The 17,014-nt window shown below is 44.3% G+C and overlaps 1 pseudogene; it reads right to left on the bottom strand.

Annotated features, from left to right (window-relative positions):
- Positions 1-17,014, bottom strand: part of LOC140211459 (uncharacterized) — a 177,496-nt pseudogene that overhangs the window by 66,482 nt on the left and 94,000 nt on the right.

Below are 17,014 nucleotides of genomic sequence, written 5' to 3'. Positions count from 1 at the left end.
TCCCGCTTGAGAACTCTCTGCAGCTGGTTTGAGATATGTTGGACCCTAGCACCTGGGAAGCAACACACCATCCTGGCTTTACTTTTGTGGCCACAGAATCTCCCGTCTGACCCCTAACTATCGAGTCTCCTATCACTATCGCTCTGCCCGACGTTACCCTTCCCTGCTGGGCCTCAGAGCCAGTCACAGTGCCACTGGCCTGGCTGCTACCACTGTGCCCTGGAAGGTCATCGACCCCCCCCCCCCCCCCAGCAGTATCCAAAAGGGGTACACTTTTTACTGAAGGAATGGCCCCAGAGGAACCCTGCACTAACTGCTTACTTCTCGTACTTCTCCTGGCGGTCACCCATCGACCATCTGAAGCCTCCACTCTAGGTGTGACCACCTCAGTAAAAGACTTTTCCAGGAAGTCTTCCGCCTCTTAGATGGCTCTGGGTGCATCCGGCTCCAGTTCCTTCACCTCGTCAGTCAGAGACTGACTGGGATTTAGAAATCCTTTCGAAATGTTTACCCTTTCACCTGTAATCCATGCCTAGTAGTTTTAGACTTGCCTACCTTGGGAAAAAGACTGTGAACATCCACCGTATCGATTCCCCTCTTGATTTTATAAATCTGTGTAAGATCATCCCTCATCCTTCTGTGCTCCAACAAAATAAAATCTATTACTGTTCTATTGTCCGCTGAGGGCTAGATCTGTGGTATTGAAGTCTGATGACCCAGGTCTGTACAAGAAAACCAGGTACAACTTACAGAGGGCTACTTCAAGAGCAAAGGAACAATTCCAAATGAGGCTGGAGGCAGAATTGGATGCAAGACAACTCTGGCAGAGTTTGCAGGCCATTACTTCCTACAAAGTGAAACCCAACATCGTGAATGGCAGTGACAAGGTCAACACCTTTTATGCTCGCTTTGAAAGGGAGAGTAAAACTACATCAATGAGGATTCCTGAAGCACCCAGAGACACTGTAATCTGTCTCAGAGGCCACAGGCCCCAATGGAGTGCATGGTAGGGCTCTGAAAACCTGTGCCACTCAACTGGTGGGGATGTTCAAAGACATTTTCAGTCTCTCACTGCCACAGACAGAAGTTCCCAACTGCTTCAAAAGGACAACAATTATACCAGTGCAAGGTGAGCTGCCTTAACAACTATCATTCAGTAGCACTCACATCTTCCTTGATGAAGTGCTTTCAGAGGTTGGTTGTGATGTCACTACGTACAGATACGGCTCAAGTACGGAGCAAGAGACACTAGAGTGGGTCGATAGTTCACAGACTTTAATGTGAACTGAGTTAAAAGGGTAAAGGAAAACATTAAACACTAGGCCAAACAGGGCCGGTAATGAAAACTCTCACAATGGAAAACGAAGCCTACACTGCAGCTGAAGTGAGTAACTAAATATAAAATGAATACTGCTAGTCTTAGAGTCATTTGACTCGACAGTCCAATTTCTCAGGCAAGACCAAATGCAAGCAGGCAGCGAAACTTTGCTGTGCTGGGTTCAAGTCTCAAAAAGCACTACGACGGAAAGAATGGAGTTAAATACTATCACAGTGAAATAATAATCAGCTGACACATGAGTATTCACTAGCGCAATTGCCGGATCTACTGCGCTGCTGAATCTATGGTTGTGACAGGGCCCCCCTCTGTAGGCGCAGCCCCTGGGCCACCACAGACCTGTGTCCGCTGAAAATCCCAAATCAGCGACTTCTCCAAGATGTCCTTTGCTGGGATCCAAGTACGTTCTTCTGGGCCATACCCTTCCCAGTCCACAAGGCACTGGACCTTACCACATACCCAGCGAGATGCCAGGAGGCGCCGCACAGTATAGACAAGGGAACCATCTACTAGGCGGGGAGGAGGGGGAGGTGGGGTGACTGGGGCCAGGGGAGAGGTAGTAACCGGCTTGAACTGGGAAACATGGAATACTGTGTGATTCTTCAGTGATGCTGAAAGTTGCAATCTATACGACAACTTGTTGACAGCTTTTTCCGCTACAAACGGTCCCACGTAGCGTGGAGCCAATTTGCAGCTCTTGACTTTCAGGGGAAGATCCCTTGACCTCCTTTCCTGGCTCGAATGGCCTTACCTGTCGACGGAGTCTATTAGCCTGCTGGTAATGCTGTTTCTGGGCATGCAGCAGAGAAGCTTTGGCTCGTCTCCAGGTGCACTTGTAACACTGGATCAGCTGTTCAGCAGCAAGATCTCCTACCTCGATCTCCTGATCATGGAAGAGAAGGGGCTGGAATCCCTTCTGGCATTCAACAGGAGACATAACTTTTGCATGCCACTGTAGATGACCACCAAAATTCTCTCTTTATAAACTCCTGAGTCTGTTGAATTCTCGGATGTCCAGCCAGACGGGAGCAGTGACCCATTCCAACACTTTGGAACACACCACATCAGGGACAAACAGTCGGTTGGGAGGTCCCCACCCGGGCCTCACCCTCTGCCTCTATTTCCCAGATCATCGGAGCAGCAATACATGAGTGAGGAAGAATGGGTCTAGATTGGCATTGTCCTCAGATCCGTCGAACTGCCAGGAGAGTGCGTCAGCCTTTGTATTCTTGCTGCTGGGACGATAGGTGAGGATAAAATTGAACCGTGTGAAGAGAGCCCTCCAGGCTTGACAAGAGTTGAGTCTATTAGCATCCTGAATATGGGAGAGTTTCTTGTGATCTGTGCAGACCAAGAATGGATGCTCTACCCCCTCCAGCTAGTGTCGCCATTCCTCCAGAGCCTCCTTGATAGCCAGAAGCTCCCGGTTCCCAACGTCTTAGCTCCTCTCGGCCAGAGTCAAACGACCGGAAAGAAAGGCACAAGGGTGTAGCCGGCTATCCACAGACGAGCGCTGAGAGAGGACAGCTCCAATGCCCATATCAGATGCATCCACCTCAACGATGAATGGCTGAGATGGGTCTGGATGTTGCAGTAGTGGGGCAGTGGTGATAATGGCCATTAAAGGTGTTGGGAGCTGCCTTCCACTCTTCCCCTTCTCTTGCGAACCAGATTGTAAGCATTGCGCAGATGAATGTTGGAAAACATGGTTACTCCCTGGAGATGTTGAAACGCAGATGCCAGCAGGGGAAGAGGGTAGTGGTTCATCTTAGTGATATTATTCAGGGGCCGATAATTGCTCAGGGACTGAGCTTGCCATCCTTCTTGCTCACAAAAAAGAAGCCTGCTCTTGCCAGTGAGGTTGACGGATGGATAAACCCCATGGCCAACGCCTCCTTAATGTATTCCTCTCTGGCCACCGTTTCAGGATGAGAGGTAAAAGAGCTGGCCCCGGGATGGACTAGTGCCAGGTAGGAGGTCCAGGGCACAGTCTTATGGCTGCTGTGGGGACAGGGAGGTGGCCTCCCTTTTACTGAAGACCTCGAGGAGATCCTCGTATTCAGCCGCAATCCCAGACAGGTCCACATCCTTAGCTGACACAGGAGGGGATTCATGGAATGGAGCTTGAGCTGGACCCAGACAGGTAGACAGGCATGCCAATCCCACTTTTCAGAGACCAATCGATCCGTCAGTTATGTTGCGATAACCAAGATCAAGTACCAGTGACAGTGGCCACCAGGTAGAAGGAGCCTTCAAGCACAAGTTGGAGGGGCTGGGTGGAAAGGTGAGCCCGGCCAGTACACAAAATACTCTAGGAACTCAGCAGGCCAGACAGCATCTATGGAAAAAAGTACAGTCGACATTTCAGTCTGAAACCCTTCAGCAGGACTAGAGGAAAAAAGCTGAGGAGTAGGTTTGAAAGGTAGGGGGAGGGGAGAGAGAAATGCCAGGTGATAGGTGAAACCTGGAGGGGGAGGGATGAAGCAAAGGGAATGGGAAATGGTGAAGGGGGGTCAGGGAAGTTTGAGAAATCAATGTTCATGCCATCAGATTAGAGGCTACCCAAATGGAATACAAGGTATTGTTCCTCCAACCTAAGTGTGGCCTTATCCTGACAGTGGAGGAGGCCATGGATGGACATATCGGAATGGGACTGGGAAGTGGAATTAAAATGAGTGGCCACTGGGAGATCCCACTTGTTCTAGCAGACAGAGCGTAGATGCTCGGTGAAGTGGTCTCTCAATCTACGTCAGGTCTCACTGATATACAAGTGGTCATACCGGGAGCACCAACACAGTAAATGACTCTAATAGACTCACAGGTGAAGTGTCGCCTCACTGGTAAGGACTGTTTGGGGTCCTGAATGGTAGTGAGGGAAGAGGTATAGGGGCAGGTGAAGCACTTGTTCTGCCTGCAAGGATAAGTGCCAGGAGGGAGATCAGTGGGGAGGGACAGATGGACAAGGGAGCTGAGTAGGGATCTCTGCGGAAAGCAGTAAGTGGGGGAGAGGGAAAGATGCGTTTGGTGGTGGGATCCAGTTGGAGGTGGCGTCAGTTTTGGAGAATGATGTGCTGAACGCGGAGGCTGGTGGAGTGGTAGGTGAGGACAAGAGGAACCCTATCCCTGGGAACGTGGTGAGAGGATGGGCTAAGAGCAAATATGCATGAAATGGAAGAGATGTGGCTGAGGGTAGTGTTGATGGTGGAGGAAGGGAAATCCCTTTCTTTCTTCTGTCTCTTTCACCAATCAATTTCCCACCTCTTTGCTTCATCCCTCCCCCTTCCAGGTTTCACTTATCACCTGCAGTTTCTCCCTCCCCCTGCCCCGCCCCACCTTTCAAACCTACTCCTCAGCTTTTTTGGCCAGAAACATCGACTGTACTTTTTTCCATAGATGCTGCCTGGCCTGCTGAATTCCTCCAGCATTTTGTGTGTGTTGCTGAGATTTCCAGCATCTGCACATTTTCTCCCGTTCGTGAGGTGGATCTGGCCAGTGCCCAGAGGTCAACTGTCCAGTGCCTTCACGTTGATTTTTCTCTTAATTCCCGAGTCTGAAGTCCCCATCTTTGAGCGAGAGAGATGCTCATAAGATTCCCAGCTGCACCGGAGTCAATAAGTGCCTTAAGTTCACAGGTCTGAGACCTCCAAGACAAGGAAGCTGCGAGCATTACAGAATTAGGGGAAGCTGACTGAAGAGAGAACCGACTCGTCAGGATTCCCCTCCCCGCTGATGGGTATTCTCTTTCACTGGATGCTTGGAACATGCCGCCCGGAAGTGTCCTGGATCACCGCAATAGACGCAGGAACCTGTCCTCTGGCACCACTCTCGTTCCTCCTGAGACAGGCGCATGCGCCCCACTTGCATAGGCTCCTCCATGGGTTGGGTGCTGGGTGGTGAGGGGGGGAGAGGGCGAGGAAAGACAGTGGTCAGTAGGAAGTTTGAAACATTCTTTCCCTGCGCCACTCAGTTACCCGGTCGTCAACTCAAACAGACAGATTAATCAGGTCATCCAGACCATCCTCTCGTCCCGGTCAGCGATCTCATGCTGGACCCCTGCATTCAGTCCACGCTGGAAGGCAGTGATGAGAGATCTCTCACTCCAACCCATCTCTACCGCAAGCGAGCGGAATTTAACTGCATAGGCTCTCACCATTCCTCTGCCTTGGCGCAGACCCAAGATTCAGCGGGAAGCCTCCTGACCTCGTACTGGAACATCAAAAACCCTCCTTAACTCCGCTACGAAATGTCGAAACAACTGGGCTACAGGGTATCCTTGTAAAGTGTTGAACAGGCTGAGTGGAGGTCCATCTAGAAGATTGACCATGTATGCCAGTTTTTGTGCATCATCACCAAAACGACCATACTGAGCTTGGAATATCAGCTCGCACGGGGTAATAACATTTCTGCAACCATCGGGATCACCAGAGTATCTGCCTGGTGGTGGAATACGTGTTTTCTGCACGTACGCGGGAGTCTGAAGGTGCGAGTCGGTTCTGGCCTGGGCGCAGGAGCGGGAGCATTAGTAGCAGAGTTTGTCGGGGCAGCAGAAAAGGAGGACCTGCGAGATGTTGGGAGTGGGACTGAGGCTGCTGAATCGCGTTGGTGAGAACGTGAACGGCTGACGCTGGCTGTCCACAGTGAGTTCACCAGAGCAGAAATCACACACACCTCACTCCAATTGTCTGTGGTGAGCTGTTCAACTGTTGCGGCTAGGGATGGTATCTGTTCCTCCAGATGAGACTGGGCTTGTCGGCACGAGATTATCTGCCTCATTGCCTCCGTAACTTCACTGATAACAGGTTCCATTGCCTGTCACTTGTTTCCTACCTGACCAATGAATCTCATGGCCAAGGTCAGCTGCTCTCTCTCTCTGCTGGATCCATTTCTGTGTGGTCGAGACTTGCTGTCACCATGTTCAGATATGGCCAAGTGTGGAGCTAGACACACTGAAGGGGGTCGATAGTTCACAGACTTTAATGTGAACAGAGTTACATAGAAACATAGAAAATAGATGCAGGAGTAGGCCATTCAGCCCTTCGAGCCTGCACCACCATTCAGTATGATCATGGCTGATCATCCAACTCAGAACCCTGCACCAGCCTTCCCTCCATACCCCCTGATCCCTTTAGCCACAAGGGCCATATCGAACTCCCTCTTAAATATAGCCAATGAACTGGCCTCAACTGTTTCCTGTGGCAGAGAATTCCACAGATTCACCACGCTCTGTGTGAAGAAGTTTTTCCTAATCTCGGTCCTAAAAGGCTTCCCCTCTATCCTCAAACTGTGGCCCCTCATTCTGGACTTCCCCAACATCGGGAACAATCTTCCTGCATCTAGCCTGTCCAATCCCTTTAGGATTTTATACGTTTCAATCAGATCCCCCCTCAATCTTCTAAATTCCAACGAGTATAAACCTAGTTCATCCAGTCTTTCATCATATGAAAGTCCTGCCATCCCAGGAATCAATCTGGTGAACCTTCTTTGTACTCCCTCTATGGCAAGGATGTCTTTCCTCAGATTAGGGGACCAAAACTGCACACAATACTCCAGGTGTGGTCTCACCAAGGCCTTGTACAACTGCAGTAGTACCTCCCTGCTCCTGTACTCGAATCCTCTCGCTATAAATGCCAGCATACCATTCACCTTTTTCACCGCCTGCTGTACCTGCATGCCCACTTTCAATGACTGGTGTATAATGACACCCAGGCCTCGTTGCACCTCCCCTTTTCCTAATCGGCCACCATTCAGATAATAATCTGTTTTCCTATTTTTGCCACCAAAGTGGATAACTTCACATTTATCCACATTAGATTGCATCTGCCATGAATTTGCCCACTCACCCAACCTATCCAAGTCACCCTGCATCCTCTTAGCATCCTCCTCACAGCTAACACTGCTGCCCAGCTTCGTGTCATCTGCAAACTTGGAGATGCTGCATTTAATTCCCTCATCCAAGTCATTAATATATATTGTAAACAACTGGGGTCCCAGCACTGAGCCTTGCGGTACCCCACTAGTCACCGCCTGCCATTCTGAAAAGGTCCCGTTTATTCCCACTCTTTGCTTCCTGTCTGCTAACCAACTCTCCACCCACACCAATACCTTACCCGCAATACCGTGTGCTTTAAGTTTGCACACTAATCTCCTGTGTGGGACCTTGTCAAAAGCCTTTTGAAAATCCAAGTTAGAGGGAAAACAATAAACATTGGGCCAAATAGGGCCATTAACTAAAACTCACAAATGGAAAATGAAGCCAAAACTGCGGTTGGAAAGGAATAAAATAAGATGAATACTGCAGGTCTTCAGAGTCAGTTGACTCGACAGCCCAGTTCCACAGACAAGGCTGAATGCAAGCAGGCAGCGAAAGATTGCTCAAGTCTCAGCAAGCACTACGATGAGAAGAATGGAGTTAAATACCATCATCATGAAACAATAATTAGTTGGCATGTGCATATTCACGAGGGCAATTGCTATATCTGCTGCACTGCTGAATCCATGGTTGTGACATATGGCTAACTCCTGTCTCAGCACGACCTAGACCCACTGCAATTTGTCTATCACCATGACAGGTCTATGGCAGATGCAATCTCATGGGCTGTTCATGCAGACTTGTATCAGCTGGACAATAAAAATTCCAATGTCAGGATGCAGTTTATTGAATAGAATTCAGTGTTTATCATAATCATTCCTACGGTTCTGATCAAAAAGTTCCAGTACCTGAGCCTCTGAACCTCCTTCTGTAAGTGGATTCTTGACTTCCTCACCAGAAGACCACAATCTGTGCAGATCAGAAATAACATCTTCACCTCGTGGACAATCAACATTGGAGCACCTCAGAGATGGGTACTTAGCCCACTGCTCTACTCTTTACACTCATGTCTGTGTGGCTAGGGACAGCTCAATGCCATTTATAAATCTGCCGATGATACACCCATTATTGGCAGAATCTCTTTCTTTTTCAATCTTTTTATTCATTTCAAAATATAGAAACAAAACATAGCAATAATACAGATAATATGAGATGTATTGTTACATTTAAAAAAAGAGTAATTGCAAAACCAAATAGTGGAAATTACCAAAACTCCCATACATGTAGAACTGATCACGGATAATATAAAGCAAAAAAAAAAGGAAAAAGACAAAAAAAAGAAAAAAAAACCCATCCCAAAAGAAAAAAAAACAACTAAACTAAACTAAAAGACTTGGGCAAAACTAACAACTTAAAAATGGAAAAGAAGAAAACCTCAGCGTCGACGCCTCCATTCCCCTCCGACAACAGTACAGAGAAATAAAACCAGTTTGGAAATGATCAAATTACATCAAATGAAAATGCTGAATAAATGGCCTCCAAATTTTTTCAAACTTAATAGAAGGGTCATAAACTGCACTTCTAATTTTCTCCAAATTCAGACACACCATAGTTTGTGAAAACCAATGAAATACTGTAGGAGGGTTGATCTCTTTCCAATTCAACAAGATGGACCTTCTAGCTATTAAAGTAAGAAATGCAATCATCCTTCGTGATGAAGAGGTTAAATTATTTGAGTCTATCATTGGTAATCCAAAGATAGCAGTAATTGGATGAGGTTGTAAGTCTATATTTAGGACCGTTGAAATAATATCAAAAATATCTTTCCAATATTTCTCCAACAAGGGACATGACCAAAACATGTGAGTTAAAGAAGCAATCTCAGACTGGCATCTGTCACATATTGGATTAATAGAAGAGTAATAATGAGATAGTTTATCTTTGGACATATGAGCCCTGTGAACTACTTTAAACTGTATCAACCTATGCTTAGCACATACAGAGGATGAATTCAACAACTGAAGAATTTTTTCCCATTTTTCAGTCGGTATATTAATCTCAAGTTCTCTTTCCCAGTCAGCTTTAATTTTATTAGAGGCATCAGGACATAAATTCATAATTATATTATATACAATTGCTATTACACCTTTCTGAGAAAGATTTAAGTCTAAGATTTTTTCCAAAGTGTCCATTGGATATGGGTGTGGAAAATTAGGAGAGACAGTAATTAAAAAGTTTCTAATCTGTAAATATCTAAAAAAGTGAGATCTGGGTAAGTTATATTTATTAGAGAGTTGATCAAAAGACATAAAACAGTTATCCAAGAATAAATCGCGAAAAGATATTATACCTTTGGTTTTCCAATCAAAGTAAGCTTGATCCATCATGGAAGGTTGAAAAAGAAAATTTGATATAATGGGACTTGCTAGAATGAATTGATTAAACCCAAAAAATCTTCGGAATTGAAACCATATACGTAAAGTATGTTTAACTATTGGGTTGTTCATTTGTTTATATGATTTAAAAGAAGTAAAAGGAAGTAAAGTTCCTAAAACCGAACCCAAGGAAAACCCTTGTAATGAATTAGATTCAAGATTTACCCAATGAGGGTTTAAAGATGTGTCCAAATCTTGTAACCAAAATTTTAAATATCAAATATTAATTGCCCAATAATAGAATCTAAAATTTGGGAGGGCAAGTCCCCCCTCCTTCTTGGATTTCTGTAAATATCTTTTACCTAACCTAGGATTTTTATTCTGCCAAATATATGAGGAAATTTTTGAATCCACGTTATCAAAAAAAGATTTTGGGATAAAAATTGGAACCGATTGAAATATATACAAAAATTTAGGCAAAATGATCATCTTAATAGCATTAATCCGACCAATCAAAGACAAAGAGATTGGGGACCATTTGGTAAATAAAAGTTTAATCTGATCAATTAAAGGTAAAAAATTAGCTTTAAATAAATCTTTATATTTTTTGGTAATTGTTATCCCTAAGTATATAAATGAATCAGTAACCAATTTAAATGGTAAACGTCCATAAATAGGTACATGCTTATTTAAAGGGAATAATTCACTCTTACTAAGATTCAATTTGTAACCAGAAAAGTTACTAAATTGAGCTAAGCAGGAATTGACTTCTCCGGGTTAGAAATATATAACAACAAATCGTCTGCATATAATGATAGTTTATGTATTTCATTTCCATGGGTAATACCAACAATATTTGGCGAGTTACGGATAGCAATTGCTAAAGGTTCAAGAGCAATATTAAATAGTAAAGGACTAAGAGGGCAACCTTGCCTAGTACCACGAAAAAGACGAAAAAAAGGAGATCTATAATTATTTGTACAGACCGAGGCTACCGGGGAGTAACATAACAATTTAATCCAAGATATAAATGTCAAATTAAAATTAAATTTCTCAAGAACATTAAGTAAATAAGGCCATTCAACTCTGTCAAAGGCTTTCTCAGCATCTAATGAGATAATACATTCCGGGGTAGTAAGTGAGGGGGTATAAACAATATTCATTAACCTCCTAATATTAAAAGATGAATAGCGATTTTTAATGAATCCGGTTTGATCCATGGAAATAATTTGAGGTAACACCTTCTCCAGTCTAGTAGCTAGAATTTTTGAAAAAATTTTTGAATCTACATTCAGAAGAGATATCGGTCTGTAGGATGCACAATCCGTAGGATCTTTATTCTTTTTAAGAATTAAGGAAATAGAGGCTTCATAAAACGATTGTGGTAATTTACCTAAACTAATTGCTTCCTTAAATATTCTAGACAACTTAGAAGAAAGAATGGAGGAAAAAAATTTTAAAAATTCCACTGTAAACCCATCGGGACCGGGTGCTTTACTGGAATTTAATGATGAGATTGCAGTTATTATTTCTTCCTCTGAAATGGAAGTTTCTAATGATAGGCAATCTTCGGGAGATAGTTTCGGAAAACTCAATTTACTTAAAAAATCATGCATGAAATTAGAATCATGAGGAAAATCAGAATGATATAAAGAGGTATAAAATTCTTGAAAGGTTTGGTTTATCCTAACATGATCAACTGTGAAAGTATCATCCTGTTTGCGGATCTTAGTAATTTGATGTTTAACCGAATCAAATTTCAATTGGTTAGCCAGTAATTTACCCGATTTATCACTACGAATATAAAAATCACTTCTAGTTCTCATTAATTGATTTTCGATCAAGGATGTTAATAATAAGCTATGTTCCAATTGGAGTTCAACTCTGTGTTTGTACAGCTCCTTGCTAGGAGAAATAGCATATTTTTTATCAACTTCTTTAATTTTATCAACCAATCTCAAACGGTGATGAAAAGGCGTACAGGAGCAAGACTTATTAGCTGGTTTAGTGGTGCCACAGCAACAATCTTGCACTCAATGTCAGTAAGACTGAAGAACTGATTGTGGACTTCAGGAAGAGTAAGATGAGAGAACACACACTAATCCTCACAGAGGGATCAGAAGTGGAGAGAGTGAGCAATTTCAAGTTCCTGGCTGTCAATATCTCTCAGAATCTATCCTGGACACAACATATTGATACAGCTACAAAGAAGGCATGCAATGGCTATATTTCATTAGGAGTTTGAGAAGATTTGGTATGTCATCAAAAACACTCACAAATTTCTACAGATGTACCTTGGAGAGCATTCTAACTGGCTGCATCACCGTCTGGTATGGGGGAGTGGGGGAAAATGCACAGGATCAAAGTAAGCTGCAGAGAATTGTAAACATAGTCATCTCCTTCATGGGTTCTAGCCTCCGTAATATCCCGGACATCTTCAGAGCGATGCATCAAAAAGGCAGTGCCTATCGTTAAGCACCCCCATCACCCAGGTCATGCCATCAGGAAGGAGGTACAGAAGCCTGAAGGCACATACTCAATGATTCAGGAACAGCATCTTCCCCTCTGCCATCTAATTTCTGAATGGACATGGACCCATGGACACTACATCACTACTTTTTATTTCTATTTTTGCACCACTTATTTCATTTAACGATTTAACATATATATACTTAATTCAATTCAGTATTTTTTCTATTATTATGTATTGCATTGTACTCCTGCTGCAAAAATAACAAGTTTCAGCATAAGACCATTAGAAATAGGAGCAGAAATAGGCCATTCAGCCCATCGAGTCTGCTCCGTCCTGCTATCAAGGCTGATCCTGGATCCGATTCAACCACATACAGCTGCCTTCTCACCATCTCCTTTTATCCCTGACTGATCAGGGGATAATTTCCACCTTAAATATACCCACAGACTTGCCCTCCACCGCAGTCTGTGGCAGAGCATTCCACAGATTCATTACTCTCTGACTAAAAAAAATTCCTCCTTACTCCTGTTCTAAAATGTGCTCCCTCAATTTTGAGGCTGTGCCCTCTAGTTCTGGATACCCCTCACCATAGGAAACATCATCTCCACATCCACCCGATCTATTCCTTTCAACATTCGGTAGGTTTCAATGAGATCCCCCTTCATTCTTCTAAATTCCAGTGAGTACAGGCACAATGCTGCCAAATGCTCCTCATATGTAATTCGGAGAAGGAAGTCTGCGAGTCGGAGCAGGAGTGCGGAGGAATCAATTTTGAATTTTTCGTGTTTTTTTCATCGGCGTTCAGAGAGGCGGGACTACGCAGGCGTGTGACATTGGGCAGTGAAGCGCAGAAGATTTAAAAGGAACACTTAGACAGCGGGCAGCGTAGTTTGCAGGCTGCGGAGTGAGCCGGGAGCAGAGTGAAGGCTTAAGGGCTTCGGCTCAACAGGCTTAGGCGGAACCAGGTGAGGCGAAGAGGGTTTGGTATTCATTTTTTCTTGTTATTTGAGGAGAGGGGCAGTATGAGTGTGAGGTAGCTGGTTGTTCTCGGTGCTGGATGTGGGAGGTCCTGGAGCCTCCAAGCCTCCCGGACGTCCACATCTGCACCAGGTGCGCTGAGCTGCAGCTCCTAAGGGACCGCGTTAGGGAACTGGAGCTGCAGCTCGATGACCTTCGTCTGGTCAGGGAGAGTGAGGAGTTGATAGAGAGGAGTTACAGGCAGGTGATCACACCGGGGCTACGGGAGGCAGACAAGTGGGTCACGGTTAAGAGGGGGAAGGGGAAGAGTCAGGTAATAGGGAGTACCCCGGTGGCTGTGCCCCTTGACAATAAGTACTCCTGTTTGAGTACTGTTGGGGGGGACAGCTTACCCGGGAGAAGCGACAGTGGCCGTGCCTCCGGCACAGAGTCCGGCCCTGTAGTCAGAAGGGTAGGGCAAGGAAGAGGAGGGCAGTTGTGATAGGGGACTCGATAGTAAGGGGGTCAGATAGGCGATTCTGTGGACACAGTCCGGAGACCCATATGGTAGTTTGCCTCCCTGGTGCCAGGGTCCGAGATGTTTCTGATCGTGTCCAAGATATTCTGAAGTGGGAGGGAAAGGAGCCAGAGGTCGTGGTACATATAGGTAGCAATGACATAGGTGGGAAAAGGGGAGAGGTCCTGAAAGAAGAATATAGGGAGTTAGGAAGGGAGTTGAGAAAAAGGACCGCAAAGGTTGTAATCTCGGGATTACTGCCTGTGCTACGCAACAGTGAGAGTAGGAATAAATGTGTGGCTGAGGGATTGGAGCAGGGGGCAGGGATTCAAGTTTTTGGATCATTGGGACCTCTTTTGGCGCAGGTGTGACCTGTACAAAAAGGACAGGTTACACTTGAATCTTAGGGGGACCAATATCCTGGCGGGGAGATTTGTGAGGGCTACTGAGGTGACTTTAAACTAGAATGGTTGTGGGGTGGGAATCAAATTGGAGAGACTAGGAGTGGGGAGGTTGGTTCACAAATGGAGAAGGCAGGTAGACTGTCTGTGAGGGAAGATAGGCAGGGGACAGAGATCAGGAGCACTCAGACCAAAGATATAGGGGACAAGGAAGAAAAAGATAACAAAGTTGTTTGCTCCATTAAGGATAAAAAGAGGGTAAGAGGTGGAGAGTTTCTTAAATGCATCTATTTTAATGCTAGGAGCATTGTAAGAAAGATGGATGAGCTTAGAGCATGAATCGATACCTGGAAATATGATGTTGTAGCTATTAGTGAAACGTGGTTGCAGGAGGGGTGTGATTGGCAACTAAATATTCCAGGATTTCGTTGCTTCAGGTGTGATAGAATAGGAGGGGCAAGAGGGGGAGGCGTTGCATTGCCTGTCAGAGAAAATATAACAGCGGTCCTGTGGCAGGATAGATTAGTGGACTCATCTAGGGAGGCTATTTGGGTGGAATTGAGGAATAGGAAAGGTATATTGACGCTTACAGGGGTGTATTATAGACCACCTAATGGGGACCGAGAACTGGAGGAGCAAATTTGTAAGGAGATAGCAGATATTTGTAGTAAGCACAAGGTTGCGATTGCGGGAGATTTTAATTTTCCACACATAGACTGGGAAGCCCATTCTGTAAAAGGGCTGGATGGTTTGGAGTTTGTCAAATGTGTGCAAGGTAGTTTTTAGCTGCAATACATAGAGGAACCAACTAGAGAAGGGGCAGTGTTGGATTTCCTGTTAGGAAATGAGATAGGGCAGGTGACGGAGGTATGTGTTGGGAAGCACTTCGGGTCCAGTGATCACAATACCATTAGTTTCAATATAATTATGGAGAAGGATAGGACTGGACCCAGGTTTGAGATTTTTGATTGGAGAAAGGCTAACTTTGAGGAGATGCGAAAGGATTTAGAAGGAGTGGATTGGGACAATTTGTTTTATGGGAAGGATGTAATAGAGAAATGGAGGTAAATTAAAGGTGAAATTTTGAGGGCACAGGATCTTTATGTTCCTGTTAGGTTGAAAGGAAAGGTTAAAAGTTTGAGAGAGCCATGGTTTTCAAGGGATATAGGAAACTTGGTTTGGAAAAAGAGAGGTACTTACAAATATAAGCAGCTTGGAGTTAATGAGGTGCTTGAAGAATATAAAGAATTTAAGAAGAATCTTAAGAAAGAAATTAGAAAAGCTGAAAGAAGATGCGAAGCAGTTTTAGCAAGTAAGGTGAAAATAAATCCAAAGGATTTCTACAGTTATATTAATAGCAAAAGGATAGTGAGGGATAAAATTGGTCCTTCAGAGAATCAGAGTGGATGGCTATGTGTGGAGCCAAAAGGGATGGGGAAGATTTTGAACAATTTCTTTTCTTCGGTATTCACTAAGGAGAAGGATATTGAATTGTGTAAGGTAAAGGAAACAAGAAGGGTAGTTATGGAAAGTATGATGATTAAAGAAGAGGAAGTACTGGCGCTTTTAAGGAATATAAAAGTGGATAAGTCTCTGGGTCAGGACAAGATATTCCCTAGGACCTTGAGGGAAGTTAGTGTGGAAATAGCAGGGGCTCTGACAGAAATATTTCAAATGTCATTAGAAACGGGGATGGTGCCAGAGGATTGGTGTATTGCTCATGTAGTTCCATTGTCTAAAAGGGGTTCTAAGAGTAAACCTAGCAATTATCGGCCTGTGAGTTTGACGTCAGTGGTGGGTAAATTGATGGAAAGTATTCTTAGAGATGGTATATATAATTAACTGGATAGACAGGGTCTGATTAGGAACAGTCAACATGGATTTGTGTGTGGAAGTTTATGTTTGACAAATCTTATTGAATTTTTTGATGAAGTTACTAGGAAAGTTGACGAGGGTAAAGTGGTGGATGTTGTCTCTATGGACTTCAGTAAGGCCTTTGACAAGGTTCCACACGGAAGGTTAATTAGGAAGGTTCAATCGTTAGGCATTAATATCGAGGTAGTAAAATGGATTCAGCAGTGGCTGGATGGGAGACGCCAGAGAGTCGTGATGGATAACTGTGTCAGATTGGAGGACGGTGTGTAGCGGTGTGCCTCAGGGATCTGTACTGGGTCCAATGTTGTTTGTCATATATATTAATGATCTGGATGATGGGGTGTTAAATTGGATTAGTAAGTATGCAGATGATACTAAGATAGGTGGCATTGTGGATAATGAAGTAGTTTTTCAAAGCTTGCAGAGAGATTTAGGCCAGTTAGAAGAGTGGGCTGAAAGATGGCAGATGGAGTTTAATGCTGAAAAATGTGAGGTGCTACATTTTGGTAGGACTAATCAAAATAGGACATACATGGTAAATGGTAGGGCATTGAAGAATGCTGTAGAATAGAGGGATCTAGGAATAATGGTGCATAGTTCCCTGAAGGTGCAATCTCATGTGGATAGGGTGGTGAAGAAAGCTTTTGGTATGCTGGCCTTTATTAATCAGAGCATTGAGTATAGAAGTTGGGATGCAATGTTGAAATTGTATAAGGCATTGGTAAGGCCAAATTTGGAGTATTGCGTACAGTTCTGGTCACAGAATTATAGGAAAGATGTCAATAAAATTGAGCGAGTACAGAGGAGGTTTACTAAAATGTTACCTGGGTTTCATCTCCTAAGTTACAGAGAAAGGTTGAACAAGTTAGGTCTTTATTCTTTGGAGCGTAGAAGGTTGAGAGGGGACTTGATAGAGGTGTTTAAATTATGAGGGGGATTGATAGAGTTGACATGGATAGGCTTTTTCCATTGAGAGTGGGGGAGATTCAAACAAGAGGACATGAGTTGAGAGTTAAAGGACAGAAGTTTAGGGGTAACATGAGGGGGAACTTCTTTACTCAGAGAGTGGTGGCTGTGTGGAACGAGCTTCCAGCAGAAGTGGTTGAGGCAGGTTCGATGTTGTCGTTTAAAGTTAAATTGGATAGATATATGGACAGGAAGGGAATGGAGGGTGGTGGGACTAGGTGAGAGTCGGAGTTCGGCACGGACTAGAAGGGCCAAGATGGCCTGTTTCCGTGCTGTAATTGTTATATGGTTAACCTCTTCATTCC

The sequence above is a fragment of the Mobula birostris genome, chromosome 17 (assembly GCF_030028105.1).
Source record: "Mobula birostris isolate sMobBir1 chromosome 17, sMobBir1.hap1, whole genome shotgun sequence".
In the NCBI taxonomy this organism is placed as follows: Eukaryota; Metazoa; Chordata; class Chondrichthyes; order Myliobatiformes; family Myliobatidae; genus Mobula; species Mobula birostris.
The sequence above is the reverse complement of the archived record's forward strand: the minus strand, read 5'-3'. Positions and strand labels throughout refer to the sequence as shown.